The 24,140-nt window shown below is 33.4% G+C and overlaps 1 protein-coding gene across 7 annotated transcripts in view; it reads right to left on the minus strand.

Moving 5' to 3' along the window:
• Nucleotides 1–24,140, minus strand: part of LOC145284468 (maternal embryonic leucine zipper kinase-like) — a 303,478-nt gene that overhangs the window by 222,552 nt on the left and 56,786 nt on the right. The window contains exon 1 of one of the 7 annotated variants that reach the window (XR_013868840.1): nt 14,014–14,843. The exons of 5 other annotated variants lie outside the window; for them this stretch is intronic. The gene's annotated coding sequence lies outside the window, so the exon portion shown is untranslated. Of the gene's footprint in view, nt 1–14,013; nt 14,861–24,140 lie in introns of those variants that run through there. One more of the 7 variants, XM_080133305.1, reaches the window with a different exon arrangement.

Raw genomic sequence — 24,140 nt, forward strand, 5'->3', positions numbered from 1 at the left:
ACTGGTCTTCAGCCAACCTTAATTTCTGCACCTGCATGAACTCATTCACTTAGAAAGTTAACTTTTTGATTGACATCGCTAAATTTGAATGCTTTTCATTTCCTATGGCCTTGTAGCGTAGCGGTAAGATGTTATGTTTTCTTTCGCTTTCTTTTCTGCCGTTGCGTCACGGGTTCGAGCCTGCCCGACTACTAACACTTTTTTTTTCTTCTACATCTCCAAACACCTGGGCAATGCCGGGTACCCCCACTAGTATAAATGAAAAGAGACACCTGCATTTTTTCTCATTTTCTTCCATTTGGCAACATCATAACTTAGCCAATATTTACCTGCCCCAGGGGAGAAGTTAGATATGATGTCAGTTTTTAATAAGGCATATCAAACTTCCCAAAAAGGGGCACTTTGGATTGGGGGAAAATGCCCCAGTAAAGGATTTACTTTCCCCTGATAGAACAAAGCTGATACTACACTTTGATCCTAACAAAGATCTACATTTCAGGCATACTAAAAATAAATGAAAAATTTAATGATATGAAAGTAAGTAATTAAATGTAAATTTCTAAACATTTGAAAAAAAAGGGGGGGAGCATTATTGACATAATAGATGTACCTTGATGGGAGTCTTTACTATCGTTTGTTTCAAACCCCCTTTCCATCATTAAAAAAGGTTTTGGAGATGCACTTTTTTTGTTTAAGTAATTTTTTAATGCGAGAGTCATTCCAAAAGTAAACCTTCCTACTTTTTCATTTTTTTTTAACTCCAAAAGTTTAAAAGCTACAAAGACGAAAGTGGTATCATTAAAACAGGCGACCTTTTGCACGCTAGAATTTATTTTCCTACATAATCACCTACCATCATTCTCAATGCACTTTTGCCTGGAATTCAATGATGCAGCTCTGCTTCTAATGCAATTTTCAATCCCCTTTGATTTATTTGTGCGAAAAAAAAAAAAAATAGGATGCGTTACTTTTGGAAATCTAATTATGTATTAATTCAACCAAAATATCATGAAACACAGCTGTTTTAAAATATTTACTTTGTTTTATTAAAACAGTGAATCCCCAAAGTTTTCAAACAGGAAGGGGGGGGGGGAATATTGCTGACTTTTTAGAACTGCGCACGTCAAAATAAAGAACAATGATCTGGAGAGGTTTTATATGGTTTTGCTCATTAGCTTTACTTTTTAGTGAAACTGGTTTTCAAAAATTTCCTTCTTTTGATCATTTTCTGAACAAAAACAAAAAATACCACACTATTGTCACACATTTCTATTTTTTAATTTTTCCTGGATATTTTTATATTTTCCTTAAGAGCTCTGCGGGCCAGATCCAGCCGCATGCTGTAGTTTGGAGACCCCTGTTCGGTAATCTCCAAAAATACCGTTAGGGCTTACAACATGGCCGCCAGAAGAGTCAACAAAAAAATGCGAATAAAATATATAAAACTCGTAATTTCTGTTTTTAAAGTGGGTTGTCAATTTTCTTTATGAAATATACTTCCAAAATAAACTATTACAGTCGTTTAAAACATAATAGAAGTATTATTTTTTATTTTTTAAAAACAATGTTTACAAAATGTCTACGAACGTGCGTAGACATTTTGTAAACATTGTTTTTAAAAAATAATACTTATATTTTAAGCGACTGTAATAGTTTATTTTGGAAGTATATTTCATAAAGAAAATTGACAACCCACTTTAAAAACAGAAATTACGAGTTTTATATATTTTATTCGCAGTTTTTTGTTGACTCTTCTGTTGTAAGCCCTAACGGTATTTTTGGAGATTACCCCCTGTTCTAAAACAAATAACATCGATTTTGTATGTTTTAGAAGCTCAGGTCCATCCTCTAATAATTTTAAATAATGGATAAGCCCCTCCCCTATAAATACACACTCAACATTAGACCCAAACCATTAAGTTTCTTTTGTTATGTTATCTCTTAGATACAACCATGCTTTATTCTTGGGAGGGGTGTGGGGTGATTCTGCTTCCACCTGGACTAAATGAAGGGCAGGCATATGGTTAGTGGTAGGGTTAAATGAGTTTTTTTATCACTCCACAAAAAAATATGAAATATTGATCTTAAGTCCCTCTTAGCAAGAAAAAAAATCTGGTTATTTTTCTTTAAAATGCTATTTCGTTAGATACTGGCCCAGAAATGGGTTATCATTTTAGATAAAATTTATATTATATAAACTTATTCCCATTCAAAAATAATTGTTTTCTTCAAGTTTTTTTTCCAAGTGTTCACACTATAATCGTCTTTAAAAAAAAAAATTAAAAAAAAAAAAAAAAAAAAGTAATCGTATTTTTAAATGTAGATATAATTTTACTTTTAATTTGACAAACTTGTTAATTTATAGTATCCAAGTTTTGATTAACTTACTGTAACATTTTCGTCTATATTTTTTAACTTGTGGTATATTTTTTTTTCCTATTTATCCACTCTACACATTTTTTCAGTGTTGTTTTTACCAATCTTTTAAGTGACATTTTTACCTAAATTTGTTAGATTTTAATTTTACTAGTAGTTTAAAATCAATAAATATTTATTATTTTATCAATTAGCATTAACAATGAAAAATATATTTTTTTTTTTTTAAATCGTTCTTGGAATTGGAAATTAGACTAAAATTTTTTCAGATCTTGACCAATACTTCAAAACATTCCAATTTTTACAATTCCCAATTATAATTAATCCTCCCAACACTATCCAAAACTTTGAATCTTTTAATACATGAGACATTCCAAAAAAACTTAAAAGCCAGATTAAATGACTTTATCCAAGGAGTTTCAAATTACCTATTTGTTTATGAATCAACTAAAATGCATTCTGGTAGATTTAATTTATTTTTTGTTCATTTTGTAAACAGTTTATTTTACACTATTGAATTTTTTATTTAAATAAATATCCCATCCATAGTAAACACATAAAACTAGCAGGGAAACCCGACGTTGCTCGGGATTGAATAAGGATCAACAAATGTTCCACATTTCTAATACTTTGTCATCGAAACTGGTGAAATCGCCCATTTTTTTAATCAAATCGATTGATTGCCTACTCTAGTTATGGACCCATCATAGTGCAATAGGAGAAAGCTTCACATGCCTCTTTGCAGCAACTTAATGGAAACAGTATTAACCCTAAGTTCCATGGGAGTATAAAATTCACAAGCAGTCCCCAGTCGCATGTATAATGACAGTCTACAATACATTGTAGTCTACATTGCACTGTAGATAACTTACTGTTGATTTTATAAAATTATTTTTATATAATAGCTTGAATTAAAATTTAAAATGCAAAAATCAAGTATCATGGTTCAATTGTGCTCTAAACAGAAACATTCATTTTGAACACCCCATGCCTTATTAAAAAATCTACTGTTGATTTTATATGCTGAACCATTCTACTTGTGCAGAGATAAAACTTCTCAAACGCACATATGACGTTAGGCCATACAAGAGTCTTAACTTCAGTCAAAATCGGACTGTTCTTTCTTTAATCAGATTTTTTTTGATTACCAATATTTATCAGAGGCATTTCGATACAAAACCTATCTAAGAATACTGTCAGACACAAAGTACATTTGTGTGAAATTTAAAAAAAAAACAGTCCAGCCCTTTTGAAGTCCATAGGGAACGAAGTCACAAATACATAAAGTGCTTTTTATATATAAGTATAGAAGAGATAGAGATAATGTGCAAGTTACGTAGAGGCAAGACAAACACAAGTGGTCATCAGACAATTTTATTTTATAAATATAAAGATAACTGCTATGTGAGTCCACGCTCAGATTTTTTCCAGGGGGGGGGGTCCAAGACAAATGGTAATTCCTGCAAGTATTATCATTCTTTATGAGAATATATTTTATTTTATAGTTTGGAAATCAACTTCCATTTTCAAACTATAGTCAATGAATGAAAAAATAAATAAAAGGATGTTATCCACGCTCCAATAAACAAAGCTATTTCGGCGCGTTTCAGTTATTTTAGTTTTTTATCGTTAAAAATATGTTCGTTTCTACTCATGTGACGCTTTTAGTATGACAACAAAGAATGTTTGCCAATGTTCTGCTACAGTGTACCCTAATTGTTAGAAACGTAATTCGGATTTGTTTGAGTATGAGGTTCTTTCAGTGCTTATAATAGATCAGCACCCGTGGATGCCCATATTAACTCGGTAAAATCTGATAGCATGTTATAACCACAGCTAAAACGTAAACTCCACAAACTGAAATCAGCGATCCTAAAAAAAAAATAAATAAAAAAACAGATTTTTTTACATTGTTGCATTGTATTTCTGATGTACCTATTTACTATGCCTCCCCACGGGACAGAGTTAGACACCAGGGTCGTTTTTTAACGTGGAGAAAAGGTACAAAAATAAAAATTGTCTCAGTCGTGAAGGATTTCTCCTCCACCGAAAGAGAACAAGAAATAGAAGTGCAGCATCTGAAGAACAGATACTACACTTTGATCTTGTTCCGATGTAGATTGTTGATTATTATTTTATAATTGTCCTCTAATGCTAATCTCTTCTGTATTTAAAAAAAAAAAAAAAAAAAAAAGGATAAGGTGTAAGAAATTCTGCAGAAATAAGCAAGCTTTTTATTGGATGGTTTCTCCGCTCACAGAATTATTTTAACCAATCAAATTGCCGAGAATGTTCTCGCCGCCAATATTCCCTTTTTCATATCAGAATCCAAGAAGACGCAGCGTCTTCTTGGATTCTGATATGACACATGGATTCTCACTCGAATCAAGGCAACGAAAATACTTTGCTACTCCGAAACATTTTAAATGCCTAAATGTGGAGCAGAACTTTATCATTGCAATTACCAATGCCCTTAAGTAGGACGAATTATATTTGCATGCTTGTGCTACAATTTGATGTCTGCCAAGACGAAATTAAGGTCTACGGTTTGATCTGCTTTGTCCGCCATTGGACTAACTATAGGACTCCTCATGCATGTCCAGCTAGCAGCATTCATCTAGGAAGACACCTCTACATCTCCAACCTGCGCACTACTTTGTCAGTGGGAGTTCTACCCAGCCTTTATTGAAGACAAACTATTATTCCCTTCGGGAATGTTACTAGCCCATAGTGTCAGATAGCTGAAGATGACGCATCTTTTGCAACCATGGAACTTTTTTACTTTAATAAAATTTATGTTGAAGTTTCAAGGTGAGCTTGTTGTAATTTCTGTTTGGTTTTCTTCCATTCTGCCAGGGGCAAAAACCTTGTAAGAGAAATCTCACAAAGGTTATCTTTTAAGATTACTGTTTCCACTTTACTTTCGGTTGAGCCTTCATTTTAATTTGATTTTTCACGGTATCCTCTGTTTATTAAAATTGTTAGAGATAAAGGAAGCATCACCCTCCTCATGTTAAGAAGGGCTCCTCTAAATAATAACGTTATTTAGTAAACAAAAAAACTTTCTTAACATGAGGGGCAACCGAAAGTAAAGTGGAAATAGTAAATCTAATCAATAACAGCGGGGGGGGGGGGTAAATAAAGTACAAAATATTTTGTTTTAAAGAACCCGGGTTATCTTTCAGCTGTTGACGTAATTTTATGGTGCCAAGTTTGGCAACAATGTGAACAGGGTAAAAGTCTAAATTGGCGTCGCCAAACCAGATGTGGAATCAATAACACAACGCGTAAAAATTGATGCTTTTTATTAGCCTAAGTACTAACCCTAAGTTCAAGGTGGCCTACTCCCAGTCGGTTAATGAAATATGTATCATGTATACCCTTACAACATATGCTATAATTCGTCCAAAACCAAAAACCAGATTCTACGGGGGAGGAGGGTACATGTAAACAGCCTGAAAAACTTGCGATAAAACAAGTAAAAGAAGTATTTTAGTCAGAAATCCGTTTTGTATATAATGTAAAATGATCATCAGTCTCGGACAAGATAGCATTCTTAAAGCCGTGTAAACTATCACCCCATCTTTTTTTTTTCACATTTTAGCCATTTTCCTACTTTCTTGGAAATCACTAGTAAGTGTTAGGGGATTGTTGGTGCTTTCCTAAAACTGTTCGTCTGTGGAACGCAATATCGTTTGTCTGCTTCCCGGCAAACAATAAGATGATCGTCTTCAAGTCTAATGTGAATAAATTCCTATTGACTCATCTATTTAGATGATCTAGTCCTAACCAAGTTCCACCGTGACCGATCTTGTCCCACCATCTAGCTAATACTTGACCTCTATTCTCAAGTGGCCTCAAGGTAATGAAGTGTAATGAAGCAGTGCGCTCTTATTGTAACAGAGCGTCGGTGAACGAAATCAGTAGCAACTGTAGGAAAGCTGACAAGCGAAAATATTAGTAGCAGCAGCCGTTTTAGCAATATACAAATCAGTAAGTGTGCGCGACCTTGTGTCACAAGTGAAGAGAGAAGAGGTGTTTGATGAGTGTTGAAGTGAGCGAACAGGGTCGAGCAAAGGAAGCAACTGGAGGAGTTTTGACTTTCGTGTGGCAATAGAAAAAATGCACTGCAGAGTCAGAAAAACAGAGAGACAAGCGACAACAGAGATACATGCGTGAAAGAGCATTTTCACAGAGATGTTCAACATGTGAGTGATATTTCAAAACACAGTGAAGTGCGTTGCTGGAAATTACTTGAATAAATGCTTTTGTATTCACCTGTCAAAAAAATGCAGAGTCGTATTTTTTATGCCCTACCTTGTTTGTTTGTTCATGTGGCATTACCAGACTGCTTTTTCGCTATTTTCATGGCAAGTGCTCGTCTGAGCCCCAATCTTTAGTCTCCCTCGCCAAATTTTCACGAAAAACACTCGTCTACCTGAAACCACTGTCAGTAATTTCCCCCACTCTCTATCTGTGCCTGAACCTAAACATAGATTTCATGAACAAAGTTTCTTTCTTAGAACTGCACGCTTGAGGAATCTCTTCCATTTGCCTTTCCAGCTGACTACAATTTGGTAGTCTTCAAGTCCAGTGTAAACAAATTCTTGATGAACCCGTCCCCTTAAACAATCCAATTTACTAAAGTTCCATTTCTAACGATTACTACGATATTATCCCATTGACTACTGTACAGTTAATAGCCTTATCCTTGAGTGGCTTCCGGGCCTTGATAAGTGGCAATACCTATGTAAAAAAATTTTTTAAAAAAGAGACGACGATGTGTGTCCAAGTGGTTGAAATGTAATGACACAGTTAAAGTGTAACGGTCACGGTTCATAAGTGGTAACTCTCCAAGTAAAAAAATATATATATACATTCTAAAATAACTTTGTTTTTTATCGCAAATGTTTTTCATGCATGTTTATATGGGTGCGTGGATGTTTACATAATCATAAGATTACGTCTAATCTAGTGTTGGGACAATTAATCAGAATCAGAAAAATTGAAACTTTTTGAGCTATCGGAATCAGGATCAGAAAAATTTGTGCTTATTTTCCAATGCCAAAAACGATTCCTTTAAGTGTCGTTTTTACTTGTCTTTGTCTAAAGCAAAATCTTCCACTGCTAGTAGTAATAAAATAAATATTTATCAATTTTAAACTACCAGTAAAATTAAAATCTATAGATCATCCCTTACAAGTGTATTTTCACGTTTGATAAAATATCTGCGCATTAAACATGTGGTTTTATGGTAATCGGGGGGGGGAGATAACTCTATAGTAAAACATTTAGAGATTTATAAGATCTGGAATTTAATATGGATTCTGTAATTGTATCGGAATCGGGAAAAATATTGAAATCGCCCTATCATTATTTTTGTTTTAGATGCTGGCATGCGGCAAACAGCTTTAAGAAATTGACTTTCAAACTAACCTATTTCTGGACAAAAAAATAAAAGTTTAAAAGGCATTTTTCACTCAGTAATGAGCTTTGAAAGATTGTTGGTGAAAAAACACAATTTGCCAAAATATAAGCGTTTTATTATTTCTACTGGTTACTTGGAAAAAAACTTGCAACGTAAAGCCCTGCTCAAGGCAAGATAAGTTACACTTCTGCCTTCCTCAATAAGTTTATTTTGCTTTTGAACATAGTTTAAAGCATTTTTAGTTCAAAAAGAAACCATGTGTCTATTCTGTTCAGTTAAAATGAAAAAGAAAACATGGCTGCCATCAAGTATTTGATGAGGACCTTTGAAAATCAGTAAAAAGAAAATACTGATAGATACACATCCAATAAATGTTAACAATTGTGCGAAAATGTAATGTTATGCCAATATTTTATTCATTTTTCAATTTTTGAGACATTATAAAGTGTCCTTGTGCAAGGCTTATGGCAACCATGATTGTTTTTAACGTTCTAATTGAACAGAATGGACATACAGTTTCTTTTGAACCCAAAAAACGTTTTAAAAAAAAAAGCTTATCTGGAAAGGTAGAAGAGTAACTCATCTTACCTTTGGTAATATTTGTTGCACATTTAGTTTTGAAAACTTCTTGTTCTGCTAACTATAGTTAAACATACCTCATCAACTTTGCAATTGTTTCTTTGAGTGGGTCATTTTTACGTATGACTTTTTGGTAAAAATCTTTTGACAATACCAATTTTTTGGTACTTCAACAGTTTACGGACAGTGTTGAAATGACGTTATTCTTTAGAAACCCATTCTTAACATAGGGAGGGGATTTGTTAACTATTTTATATTTTCACCTAACAATTTAATAAACAAAATATACCATAAAAATTAAATTTACTTGAAAATTCTATCTAAAAATTACATGATTCGTAAACCATAAAAGTATCCCGATTATTAAATCCATCTCTCCGGTAGGTTTAGAAGAGTAGTCGGTAATGGGCAGAAATCAGAAGCTCATAGTATCGATGCTGGTATCCTGGACAACTCTCTTCTTGCTCTTCATCACTCATCTCCTAAATTACATTCTTAGATCATTTGTAGATATTTTAAAGGCCGGCAATGGTCAAGATCTTTCCAATTCTATCTCTTCTGATCTTGAGCATGTAGTGCAATGGAGAAAAAGGTGGCTGGTTAATTTTAATGCATCTAAAACCAAACTTCTATCTCTCAATCATCAACACTCTGGCCCCAATGAATGACTATTGTGTTGGGGGAGCACCATGTTTAGACAAGCTTCTTGGATTGACCTTCACTATTGATCTTAAATGGAACACATGAAATCTGTTGCCAAGATCACCAGAAAAATGGTAACATCATTCAACCATTCCAGTAGAGATCTCACTGCCAATGCAATCCTCTACCTAGAAGAGTCAAGTACATCCTAGAATAGAGTACTATTGTCACATTTGCACAGGAGCTGCTCAAAGCAGCTTATCTTGCATAGTTCCAAACCAGCTTCGAAACCTAGTAGGTAATGTCCTTTTTGCTTCCCTGCAGCCTCTATCCCAGAGAAGAGAAGTTACGAGCCTATCTCTGCTCTTTCATTACTTTCATAGTAAGTGATTGTCTGAGCTTCAATCTGTAATCTTCCCCACCTTTCAAAACTTTCATGAAAAACACTTGTCTAGCTACAACCACTACCAACAATTTCCCCCACTCTCTATCTGTGCTTAAATCTAAATTCTATGAACAAAGCTTCTTTCCTAGAACTGCCCGCCTATAAAAATGTTATGCTGGCCTACTTTCCAGCTAATTACAACATGGTCATCTTCAACTCTAATGTAAACAAGTTCTTGTTGAGTCGTCCCCTTAAATAAACTATACCCAATTTTCACCACAGACGATTACTATACCGTTGTCACAATGTCCACCATACACTAATTAACCCTTATCCTTGAAGGTCCTTCGGGCCTTGATAAGTAATGACTCCTAATAAAAAAAGAAAAGCGTAGCCTATTTTTATGTGATAAAAAATAGGTTATAGTCAAGATTGATTGCTCTTTTTGGTTTCCGGTTTCTGCTGTGCATTTTACTGGTATTATTAGACAGTTAAGCGGACAAGAAAGCTATTTTTAATATGGTCAAAAGGAGGGGTTTTCAATTTATCAGAGAGGAAAGAAGCATTAATCAGACGAGCTATTGTCGTCCCATCTGCAAAACAGAAACCGGAAGTCAAAAAGAGCAATCTTCACTAACTGAAAATTGTTTTATATACTAATGAGTCACCACTTATAAAGGCCAAAGGCTACTCGAGGATAAGGATCAATTGGATTATACATTGGATGATGAGCAATACTACGAGAGGAGAGGACTGGAAACGATAGACAGGACAGGAGTTGATTATTTAAAAGGATTTGAAATAAGTATGGTATTTGTCGACATTGGACATGATAATTGTTTTTTCAGCATAAAAAATGCCTAAGTACACAAAATGTATCACCTTTTAAAAATATTTGGTTATATTGTCCTTATAGACGCTATATAGCCATGATGTGGGTGATCTATTTACATTAAATCTATATGCCAAACTGATCCCCAATCTAAATTCTAAAATTTAATTTTTTACGTTATTCAGGCTGTTTACATGTAATCGCCTTAAAAAAAAAAAAAAAAAAAAAAAAAAAAAAAGGGGGGAAAGGAAAATCTCATTGAAGGGTGGGGGTAGCATCATAGAATACACAGGGTAGAATTTAGTAAATTCTTATGGATTGAACCACTGAAAGTTTTGGGAGTTATTTAAATCCAATTATTTTATAATTGGAGATTAAATCAACAATTATAGTTTCATAAACATTAAGTTTATTTGAACTAAATTATTAATTGAAATAAGTTCAATTTATAATAACCATAATTAAAATTAACTTAATATATTTTAATTTTAAAAGAGCAAAACAAAAATTAAAGTAAAGACTCCCGAACAGTGCCAGATAGGTCGAGCTTGTTTGCAACAATACAAATAATTGAAAAGTAATTGGTTATCTTTACGATTACTGTTTCCACTTTATTTCCGGTTGCTCCTTTGTTTTTTATTGATTTTTACGGTTTGTTTATTAAATGGTTGAGTGAAAGTACAGAATAGGTAAAGGCCCCCCCCCCCAATAAAAGTTATGGGCTTTTTTTCTAAATAACGTTATTAATTAGAAAAACATTTTGAACATGGAGAGAAACAACCGGATGTAAAGTGGGAACAATAATGGTAAAGATAACCATGATTAGTTAAAATGCTTAATTAAAAATGCGATCAAATTTTTTAAAATCAAATGATTATTAAAAAAATAAAGACATCATATCCGCCTACCAGCTTTAATGCTAATGATCAATACATTTCTTGGCAGAAATACAAAAAGATGAAAGAAAATTTCCGCCTCTTCAAGTCAATCGGATTTTTACTGATTTTAGAAAGAAAGAAAAAAATCTATATAAACATTGGCAATGACCGTTTCTATTTTAAGAAATTAAATAGGATAGTGTACACACAAAACCATTGACCTCACGATTTCTGACAATTTACGACGAGATACAAACAAAACAATGCAATTTTGACGTTACAGTCTTCCATAGTAAAATATGGTCGGAAGTTCCAATTGGGTTTTCAAATATGTAGCACATGACAGAACGGAATCACAAAGACAACAATGGATCAGATCTAAAAAATGAATTGCTACATTTAAATAAGAGTACAACAATGTTTAATAGGATGTTCTAATACATTTAATACCATTTAGAAAGAAAGTGATTTGACGAAATAAAAAGTTAAAGTTAAAAATGCATGTTATCAAAATTGATGAGAAATGTAAGCATCAGGTGCCTAAGTCGCCGTTTTATTTATTTGACAACTTATGATTTAAAAGTTTGGTTTTTAGTTTATTAACCAAACAAAATTATTTAAAAGGACACGGAAAATAAATTGTATTAATTAACTATGTGGGTGGTGTTAGAGAAAAATAATTAAAAATATAGTCATATTTACTTTTGTAAATATAGGATTTGTAAAAATTCGTTTTTTAGGTTTTCCATTGTTTTGTGGGTTTCGGTATTCATGCAGAATTTTAGATATATATATAGAGAGAGAGAGACAGACAGAGAGGGAGAGAGAGAGAGGAGTGTCAAGTTGGATTTCGTTTTTACAATATATTTTGTTAGGTGAAAGTACAGAATAGTTAATTCTCCTCCCCAAGTTAAGAATGGCTTTCTAAATAATGTTAATATTTCAACACGATCCGTATTCTGCATAAGTACCTGGATTTCAATAAATATTCGATTAATAATAAATAACAAAAATAAAAATAATTTGATGTGCATTTATCAACGTTACGTAGAGGCCAGGTGTCGATGTCAAAATCAGCCTTATGTTCAATAGGTCAAAAGTAAAATTGCTAAAAAAAATAAAAAAGCATAAATGTTGATTTTCTTAGTTAAAGTGCTTGATCGATTTACATAATTTTTGGAACAAGACATCTTCGTTCGACGTTCTGTAATGAGCACGAGCACGAGCACGTAAATCATACAGAATTTATTGATTCGTGCTGAAATAATGTTATTCAAAAAGCCATTCTTAACATGGGGAGGGTGTTTTGTACCTATTCCGTACTTTCACCTTACAATTGAATAAAAAACATAAAACTAATTAAACTTGGAAATACGACTTTAAAAAATAGCGCGGATCAGTAAGTGCATAAGCACCGAATTTTCTGTGTTTTCTTTCATTTTAATTGCCGCCATCAGTTAAATTTAATTTTTACGGTATTTTGCTTATTAATTTGTTAGGTGAAAGTACAGAATAGTTACAAAACGCACTCCCAGTGTTAAGAATGAGCTTCTAAGTGATTATTAGTTATTTCAGCATGATCCGTACTATTCCGCATAAATACAAAATTTCGAAACATTACGGTTACGTAAAGCAATTTGTTTTTGTTTCGGTTTTGTTTTTTATTTGTTTAATTTTAAATATTTCTTGTTATCTAATAATGTCACTTCTTCAATTCTGTTAAAATTGGCCGAATTATAATTTGGAGCGATGGATTTCTGTTTTTTTTTTTTTTCACTTTAAAAGAGACCACCATACTAAACTCGAGACATCTTGCACCTGTTACCATACTGAAATAATAACTTGATTTAGAAATCCATTCTTAACATGGGGAGGGGGGCGTTTTGTAACTAGTCTGTACTTTCACCTAACAATTAAAAAAAAAAAAAAAGATCGTAAAACTTCAATTTAACTTGTAAAATTGATTTTAAAAATACCACGGTAACATAAGTGCATAAGCGTCGAAATAAAAATAATTGTACCTATTTACAATGCCTCCACACGGGGCAGAGTTAGACGGTTTTTTAACGTGGAGAAAAGGTACAAAAATAAAAATTGTCTCAGTCGTGAAGGATTTCTCCTCCACTGAAAGAGAACGAGAAATGGAAGTACCGTATCTGAAGAACAGATACTACACTTTGATCTTGGCCAACTAAATGATTAATTGTAGCAATGTAGCATTTACTAAAAAAAAAAAAAGTCATGACAATCTTTGCTGCATCTTTTGTTCATTAAAGTGTTAGGTAAAGGGACAAAATCGTTAACAAAGCCATCCTCCACATGTTAAGAATGACTTTCTACATAACGTTATTTCAACACAGTCCATAAAATGTAGAAGTACCATTATTTTCCTTCGAGATCTCCACCCAGTCAACGTTATAATTTATTTATTTATTAGTTTTGACTATCTGAATAAATGTAGACTATAATTTAAAACTGTCTAAAACTACAGAGGTGAGAGGTGGGTGCGAAGAAATACAGAATATTTCTGTCGATATGAATTTAATATGTTCATAATGGGATAGGAATAAACGGGCAGATTTTAAATTCGAAACTGACATTTATTTACATCCAGAAACAATAAACTCCAATTTTCTATAAAAACTAATAAATAAAAAAAAAATGTACATCGGAAAAACATAGACATTGATTTTCAACCTGTTCACATAATACGTAACTCTCATATGATTTATATAATAATAAAAATAATAAAATGTTTAAAATAATAGTAGTCGTCTTAAATCATTTGCTTACTTATGATTTTGAACAAAGGGAAGAGCATTCTAATTGTTTTCTTACATACGATTCATTTACCTTTCTTGGGGTTTTTTGTTTGTTTTTTTCTCTCTCTTACCTGTTTATTACTTATCTTTGTAGTGTTTATATATTAATTCCGATTTGAGCAGCGGCGTCGACAAGAGTAAGTTTTTTAAAATAGGCACGCAATATAAATCGACCAATCAGCGACAAGAGTTTGGTCATGTGAAAATCGCATCCCCCGCCTTTTCTTTTTCTTCTTTTTCTTTTCTTTCTTATCTCTTTTTTTTTCGTTTTCTTTTTATTCTTCTTCTTTTTCTTCTTTCATAAAAATAAAAGCACTTGTTTTCTTTATTTCTTTTTCAAAATAGCAAATTCTCAGTTTAACGGATAAAATAACCTTTAACAAAAACAGTTCATCGTTTTTTTATGCTAAAGTACTTGCTTGTCACTGAACTTCAGGGTGGGTGGCGATAGTTCTGGTTCTGTCTGCCCAAATGAGGCCATCATCCGCCCAGGCATTATCTCTTCCTCCTTGGTTAATTACCGGACCCCTGGCTCCCACCTTATAATGTCGAGCGGAGAGGGAGAGGATTTTGCAATCATCCACAGTGTTTTCCTTTTAGAGGTGGGCGGGGGCTAGATTCCTTTACGTTTAATTGACTTCGTGCCACATCGACTCTCCGTAGAAATAAGAGTAATAATTCCAAAATACAGCTGCATCGATCGATCTAAGCGACGAATATTGCAGTTCGATCTTCGTTCATAACTGAACAGTAGTGTTTGTGGATATTGTAATATAATAGCAGTAGTAACAGTTGATGTTGATTCCTTTTTCATCTTTGACGTTCGCCCTGGTCATCCACATGTATCTGGCTAGGAGCAAATCGTAGTATCTGTTCTGATACTACCCTTCATCTTTTCTGTTCTCTGTCAGCGATTTTGTCTCAATCCTTAGTGCTGTGTGTGTGTGTGTGTGTGTGTGTGTGCGTGCGTGCGTGCGTGCGTGCGTGTGTGCGTGCGTGCGTGCGTGTGTGTGTGTGTGTGTGTGTGTGAAACAGGATTTTTCCCCCACATTAAAAACCGTCTTTGTATCTAACTCTGCCCTCGTGGAGAGGAAAGTAAACAGAGACCATCGAGTGTACATTCACATGATCCTCTCTAATTGTCTTGCCTTTTTACAAGGGCAAAGTTAGGCACAAACTCCACAAAAAAGGGGCACTGCAAATTAAAAACGAAAACACCAGTCAGCACTTCCTCACAAATAAGAGCTCTTTGGGCGACAAACAATAAAGCAAACCCACTTTCATAAAGGAGCAGGTAATGCTTGAGAGGACTTCCTGAGACCGAACAGATACTATAGTTTCATTTTAGTCAAAAAATGTAGCTTATTTCTATTTACTAGCCTGTCAGCGAAGGCAAAGTTAGACACAAGGTCAATTATTAATATGTGATAATCCAGATGATAGTTTTAATTAATTGTTCACCTCATCGTAAATTATACCCTTTTATTTTATTAAAAGCTATTATAGGGTAAGCGGACCTTCCTTTTTAGAGTAATAATGAACTTACCCAGAAATTATAAATATACGTGCATTTAACAGGTTCTTAGGTAGCTATAGCTCTAGAATCATGACGTGTACTTCTGTAATATATTTATGCTAATACGTTTTTTGTTAACTATACCACTATGATTGTACTGATTATTATCGGTTTGCAAGCCTAAAACTAATATCTTTTCTTGCTTCTTTAAAAAAATCAAAATTCCATTTTTTTTTTTTTTTTTTTCTTCCCAGATATACATACAGTAAGCCAAAAAATTTGCTTGGTTTGGAATCCCCAATCTCTTTTTTCACTCTCATGTATTTTATCATCAAAATGCGAAATCCAAAATCCTCTTCCTCTTCACACCTCTATCTAAAGCTACAAGAATTCTGGAGGTCTGGTATGACATGAAACTTTCTCCATGTTTTTTTATATTGCCATGTATGAAAAGAGGTATGTGCATTGTCTAGAACTTCAAAGTAGAATTACGAGGGGGTGCAATAAGTAATGCCCCTGACCCACTTCCAGTTGTCTGATCTAGCTGAAATTTTGCATGTGCAATGATTTATATCTCTACGGGTTATGTGGCAAATTACAGCTCTGAACTAATTGTGGTTTCTGTTTTACAGGTGTTTGAACTGAGTAAAGTGTGAAATGGAGCCTGTTGAATGTCGAGCAGTGATCCGGTTTTTGTATTTGAAAGGACGCACACCACAGAAGACTTTTGATGAAATGAAAGAAACTTATGGTGATAATGCCCCATCATATGACCTTGTAAAACGCTGGCATCGTGAATTCAAACATGGCCGGAAGTCTGTGGAAACAGCTCCCAGACCTGGTTGCCCCCTCTTCTCCCATTGATGAGGCATCTGTCCGTCAAGTTAAAGCTGCTATTTTGGAAGATCAACGCATTACTATTCGCCAAATAGGCCAAGATGTCAAGATTAGTACAGGGTCTGTGTAAACTATCATTCATGACCATTTGCATATGCATAAGGTGTCTGCCAGATGGATTCCCAGGTTGCTCACACCATTCCAGGAGCGAGAACGCGTTGAGTGCTCGAGGATGAATTTGGAGATGTGCCAAGAAGATGAGTCAAAGTTTTTCAAAAGACTGATTACACTGGATGAAACCTGGGTCCATCACTATGATCCAGAGACCAAAGTCCAGTCAATGCAGTGGAAGCACTTGGACTCACCACCTCCAAAGAAGGCAAGGGTGCTGCCCTCCGCTGGCAAGGTCATGCTCACAGTCTTCTGGGACCAGGACCGAGTAGTGCTGACAGATTTCCTGGCAAAGGGTACCACAATTATAGGAGCATATTATGCTTCACTTTTGAGGAAATTAAGGGAAGTTATCAAAATCAAGAGGCAGGGCAAGATCAGCAAAGATACCCTCCTCCTGCAGGACAACGCTCCGGTCCACAACTCACATGTCGCCAGATCAGAAGCACAGGTGTGTGGATATGAAATCCTCTCCCATCCTCCCTACTCTCCTGACCTTGCACCCTCTGACTTTCACCTCTTCCCAGCCATGAAGTTATTTTTGAAGGAAAGCGTTTCCCAGATGATGCAGCCTTGATTTCTGAAGTCACGTCGTGGTTGGAGGACCAACCTGGGGTGTTCTACAAAAACGATCTCCAGAGCTGCATCAAACGATGGGAGAAATGCATAACTCTGGGTGGTTCCTATGTAGAGAAAGACTGTGCCAAGTTTCGTTGCTCTACTGCTATGAGAAGTGGGTCAGGGGCATTACTTATTGCACGCCCCTCGTAACATCACTTGAATCAGTACCATTTCTCAAATAAAGACAATCGCAGATTTCCTTAAAGCCAAATCAACACAAGAAAAATGAAAATCTATATATTAATACCGTAGTACCTTTAACGTATGTACGTACGTGTGTCACGGTTTCCAGATTATAAATTATTTGATAGGTAGATCCTACTGATTAAAAAGGAGGATAGAAAATGATAACATTCTACAAACATTAAATCATTAATAGAAAGATATTATAATATATTATTAATAGAAAGATATTATAATATATTATTAATAGAAAGATATTATAATATATTAATAATAGAAAGATATTATCTTATTAATAGAAAGATATTATAATATATTATTAATCGAAATATATTATAATATATTATTAATAGAAAGATATTATAATATATTATTAATAGAAAGATATTATAATATATTATTAATAGAAAGATATTATCTTATTAATAGAAAGATATTATAATATATTATTAATGGAAAGATATTATAATATATTATTAATAGAAAGATATTATAATATATTATTAATAGAAAGATATTATAATATATTATTAATAGAAAGATATTATCTTATTAATAGAAAGATATTATAATATATTATTAATAGAAAGATATTATAATATATTATTAATAGAAAGATATTATCTTATTAATAGAAAGATATAATATATTATTAATAGAAAGATATTATAATATATTATTAATAGAAAGATATTATCTTATTAATAGAAAGATATTATAATATATTATTAATAGAAAGATATTATGATATATTATTATTAGAAAGATATTATAATATATTATTAATAGAAAGATATTATAATATATTATTAATAGAAAGATATTTTAATATATTATTAATAGAAAGATATTATCTTATTAATAGAAAGATATTATAATATATTATTAATAGAAAGATATTTTAATATATTATTAATAGAAAGATACACTATTTTAATAGCCGTAGTATGTTATCACCGTCTATCCTCCTTTTTTAATAAATAGGATATCTCAATCACTGAAGATGCAACATAAAAAAAAAAAAATAAAATTATGTCACTTTTGGGCCGTATGTGAAAATAAAATATATCTTCTTGGTCTTCTGGCTAGGATCCAAGGGTAGTATCTGTTCTGTTTAAAGATGGCATAATGATATTGTGGGGTTTCCGTGTGCACCGGGCATCTATACAATCAAAATATGTCACAGACTCCTATAAGGGTAGTGGAGATAAAGTATAATAACCAGATATATTCTGACACTATATTTACCAGATTACTTAGATAAATACTTTTACAGTTTTAACAAAGGGCAACAATAATATCATGGGGTTTCCATTCAGGTCCTGCTAGTATATCTATTATATATATAAAAGTGAACGTGTCTGTGTGTGGGTCTGGGTCTGTGTCTGTGTGTGTCTGTGTACATTTTCCTACGCAATAACTCTGTCAATTTTCAGTCTACATACTCGAAATTTACTATATAGGGTACTGAGATTTGGGAAAATCTTTGTAATCCATTTTCGGCCAGAACTATACCAAACTCCTCCGCCAATTTTGGGTCTTAACACTTGAAATTTTAGATATAGGTTTCTTGGACACGGATCTAACTTAATAACTTGATTTGAGCCCAAAACAATAAATGCTAAGGGGTCATAATAGGGGCCAAAGTTAAAAAAATGAATACAATTAATAGTCATGTGATCAGTCCAGGGAAAGTGTGTGTGGGGGAGGGGGCGATCGTTTCCTATAAATAAGATCACAAACGAAAATCTATGAGCTTCACCACAAGAAATACCTTTCAAGACATATTTTTCATCTACTTCATCGTAAATAGGTTCAACCTACCTTCAAACCTGGAATCGAATCCATCTTTTAAATAGACATTATTAAATTTACTATTATTACATCTCTAAACTCTATCAGAAATTCGATTCTTACCTGAAAGGAAACATTGTCATCTCATCTCTGAAAACCATATCGAATTGGATCTCCAGCCATATATATATATGAACAAAGATTTTGCCTTTCAAAACCAAACTCTGTCAGCAATCACAGCAAAGCAAGTGATTGAAACTTTACTTTTTCTGATTGTAGATATATTGGTTTCTTGTCAAATCCATTTTATTTCCAAAGACATTATTTATTCCAGACTAGATTATTATTTCTATTTCCACATCAATAATTTGTCTATTTTAGTAGAATAAAAAGACAAGAGTCTCATTCTAACATTTAAAAACAACTTAATTGATCATCTTTGTTAGTAAACTTATAAGAAAAAGGTGAGGATTAGTTGTGTAAAGAGTTTATATGTAGACAAAAGATGAAAGAGAGTTTATATGTAGACAAAAGATGAAAGAGAGTTTATATGTAGACAAAAGATGAAAGAGAGTTTATATGTAGTCAAAAGATGAAAGAGAGTTTATATGTAGACAAAAGATGAAAGAGACTTTATAAGTAGACAAAAGATGAAAGAGGGTTTATATGTAGACAAAAGATGATAGAGAGTTTATATGTAGACAAAAGATGAAAGAGAGTTTATATGTAGACAAAAGATGAAAGAGACTTTATAAGTAGACAAAAGATGAAAGAGGGTTTATATGTAGACAAAAGATGATAGAGAGTTTATATGTAGACAAAAGATGAAAGAGAGTTTATATGTAGACAAAAGATGATAGAGAGTTTATATGTAGACAAAAGATGAAAGAGAGTTTATATGTAGACAAAAGATGAAAGAGAGTTTATATGCAGACAAAAGATGATAGAGAGTTATGTAGACAAAAGATGAAAGAGACTTTATAAGTAGACAAAAGATGAAAGAGGGTTTATATGTAGACAAAAGATGATAGAGAGTTTATATGTAGACAAAAGATGAAAGAGAGTTTATATGTAGACAAAAGATGAAAGAGACTTTATAAGTAGACAAAAGATGAAAGAGGGTATATATGTAGACAAAAGATGATAGAGAGTTTATATGTAGACAAAAGATGAAAGAGAGTTTATATGTAGACAAAAGATGATAGAGAGTTTATATGTAGACAAAAGATGAAAGAGAGTTTATATGTAGACAAAAGATGAAAGAGAGTTTATATGTAGACAAAAGATGATAGAGAGTTTATATGTAGACAAAAGATGAAAGAGACTTTATAAGTAGACAAAAGATGAAAGAGAGTTTATATGTAGACAAAAGATGAAAGAGAGTTTATATGTAGACAAAAGATGAAAGAGACTTTATAAGTAGACAAAAGATGAAAGAGGGTTTATATGTAGACAAAAGATGATAGAGAGTTTATATGTAGACAAAAGATGAAAGAGAGTTTATATGTAGACAAAAGATGATAGAGAGTTTATATGTAGACAAAAGATGAAAGAGAGTTTATATGTAGACAAAAGATGATAGAGAGTTTATATGTAGACAAAAGATGAAAGAGACTTTATAAGTAGACAAAAGATGAAAGAGAGTTTATATGTAGACAAAAGATGAAAGAGAGTTTATATGTAGACAAAAGATGAAAGAGAGTTTATATGTAGACAAAAGATGATAGAGAGTTTATATGTAGACAAAAGATGAAAGAGAGTTTATATGTAGACAAAAGATGAAAGAGAGTTTATATGTAGACAAAAGATGATAGAGAGTTTATATGTAGACAAAAGATGAAAGAGACTTTATAAGTAGACAAAAGATGAAAGAGGGTTTATATGTAGACAAAAGATGAAAGAGAGTTTATATGTAGACAAAAGATGAAAGAGACTTTATAAGTAGAAAAAAGATGAAAGAGGTTTTATATGTAGACAAAAGATGATAGGGAGTTTATATGTAGACAAAAGATGAAAGAGAGTTTATATGTAGACAAAAGATGATAGAGAATTTATATGTAGACAAAAGATGAAAGAGAGTTTATATGTAGACAAAAGATGAAAGAGAGTTTATATGTAGACAAAAGATGATAGAGAGTTTATATGTAGACAAAAGATGAAAGAGACTTTATAAGTAGACAAAAGATGAAAGAGGGTTTATATGTAGACAAAAGATGATAGAGAGTTTATATGTAGACAAAAGATGATAGAGAGTTTATATGTAGACAAAAGATGAAAGAGACTTTATAAGTAGACAAAAGATGAAAGAGGGTTTATATGTAGACAAAAGATGAAAGAGAGTTTATATGTAGACAACAGATGAAAGACAGTTTATATGTAGACAAAAGATGAAAGAGACTTTATAAGTAGACAAAAGATGAAAGAGGGTTTATATGTAGACAAAAGATGATAGAGAGTTTATATGTAGACAAAAGATGAAAGAGAGTTTATATGTAGACAAAAGATGAAAGAGAGTTTATATGTAGACAAAAGATGAAAGAGACTTTATAAGTAGACAAAAGATGAAAGAGGGTTTATATGTAGACAAAAGATGAAAGAGAGTTTATATGTAGACAAAAGATGAAAGAGAGTTTATATGTAGACAAAAGATGAAAGAGACTTTATAAGTAGACAAAAGATGAAAGAGGGTTTATATGTAGACAAAAGATGATAGAGAGTTTATATGTAGACAAAAGATGAAAGAGAGTTTATATGTAGACAAAAGATGATAGAGAGTTTATATGTAGACAAAAGATGAAAGAGAGTTTATATGTAGACAAAAGATGATAGAGAGTTTATATGTAGACAAAAGATGAAAGAGAGTTTATATGTAGACAAAAGATGAAAGAGAGTTTATATGTAGACAAAAGATGAAAGAGAGTTTATTCTTTTTTTTTTTTTTTTTTTTTTACAAAGGCATCACCACATTATCAAGGCCCAGAGGCCACTCAAGGATAAGGGTTAAAGAGTGTACAGTAGAAGTTGGTCAATATAGTAATCATTAGTAATGAAAATTTTGTAAATTTAATAACTTATATGGAACGGCTCATCAAGAACTTATTTACTTTAGACTTGAACAAAACCATATTGTAGTCAGCCGGAAAGCAGGAAAACGGAAGACAATTCCACAGGCGTGCAGTTCTAAGAAAGAAGCTTTGTTCATGGAATCTACGTTTAGGTTTAGGGACAGATAAAGAGTGGGGGAAATTATTGATAGTGTTTACAGCTAGACGAGTGTTTCTTGTGAAAGCTTGGCGAGGGGGGACCATAGATTGAAGCTCAGTTGAACACTTTCCATGAAAATAACGATACATCAGAGACAAACTCGCAACATCTCTTCTGTGAGATAGAGGTTGCAAGGAGGAGAAAAGGACATCTCCTACGAGGCTACGAAGTCTATTTTGAACTCTATCAAGGCAGGCCAAGTCCTTTCTAGCAGCTCCTGCTCAGATGTGGCAACAGTATTCCATCCTTGGACGTACCTGGCTCTTATATAGATAGAGAATAGCATCAGCAGTGAGATATCTACTGGATCGATAGAAAGATCCCACCATTTTTCCAGCGGCCTTGGCAACAGATTTAATATACGTGTTCCATTTAAGATCAGGAGTAATGGTCAAGCCCAGAAGCTTGTCAAAACTTGAGGCCTCCTGAAGACGAGAGCCATTCATTTCAATTGATGACAAATGTGGATTAGAATGTTGATGATGTAAAGAGAGAAGCTTGGTTTTAGATGCATTAAAAGTAACCAGCCACTCCTTTCCCCATTGTACTACGTGCTCAAGATCAGAGGAGAGAGAATTGGAGAGAACTTGCTCGTTTACTGTCTTAGATGTGGTACCATAAATGGTAGTGTCGTCAGCATAAATGTCTACAAATGATGTAAGGATATGATTTGGAAGATCATTAATGTAGATCAGGAAAAGAGTTGGGCCCAGGATGGATCCCTGAGGGACACCGGCATTAATACTGTGAGCTTCTGATTTTTGCCCCTCAACTACTACTCTTATGAACCTATCGGAAAGAAATGATTTAATAATTGAGAAGACTTTTCCAGCTATACCATAGCTAGCGATCTTATGAAGTAAACCTTTATGCCATACCCTATCAAAGGCTTTAGATATGTCAAGAGCAATTGCCCTAGAAAGATTGCCACCGTCGAGAGATTTGCTAATCCTATGCGATATAACTGTAAGGACATCTGCTGTAGATCTAGCAGAACGGAAACCATATTGAGTGTCACTAAGAAGGTTATTTTTGTTGAGATGTTTGATTACTTCTGTATTTAATACAGATTCTAGCAACTTACTCATGACGCACAGGAGACTTATTGGCCTGTACTGAGAGGGGGATGAGCGATCACCTGAATTCTTAAATACAGGGCATACTGATGAGATTTTCCAGGGAGATGGGAAACTATTCTCCTTAAGACAACGTTTAAACAGTTTTGTAAGTATGGGCGCTAGTTCAGGTTGAAGTTTTTTGAGTACTATAATTGGAATACCATCAGGGCCAGTTGCTTTACTGGAATCAAGGTTTTTGATTAGCTTGGCAACATCACGTACAGATATACGTATATCACGTAGCGTGTTTTCTGATACAAGAGGAAATATTGGGGGTTGGCGGTCTTGGTCGCAAAGGGTAGAATTAGCTGCAAAGTTCTTGACAAAGAGTTTGGCTTTGTCTGATGCTGACGAGATTACCTCAGGTCCATTGATAATAGTTGGGATGGAGCACACGCTTCTGTTCAGGATTCTGTTTGCTATTTGCCAAAACTGGTGGGAACCAAGCCGCTGCTCAGCTACTTTGGACTTAACAGATTGAGCATATAACTCTCTTGCGTTCCTTATTACTTTCTTACAATGGTTGCTGGCAGTCCTGAAAACGGCTTTAGTTTCCATACATCTATTACGTTTGAAGCAGTGGAAAAAGTGATTTCTGTGCGCAATGGCAGCAGCACATTCTGGAGAGAACCATGGCTGGCTGTTAGGTTTTTGCTGAAACTTTTTAGAGGGTATGAAATGGTCAATACCTACA

The sequence above is a fragment of the Euprymna scolopes genome, chromosome 9 (assembly GCF_053919585.1).
Source record: "Euprymna scolopes isolate OS-2025 chromosome 9, ASM5391958v1, whole genome shotgun sequence".
NCBI classification, from domain to species: Eukaryota; Metazoa; Mollusca; class Cephalopoda; order Sepiida; family Sepiolidae; genus Euprymna; species Euprymna scolopes.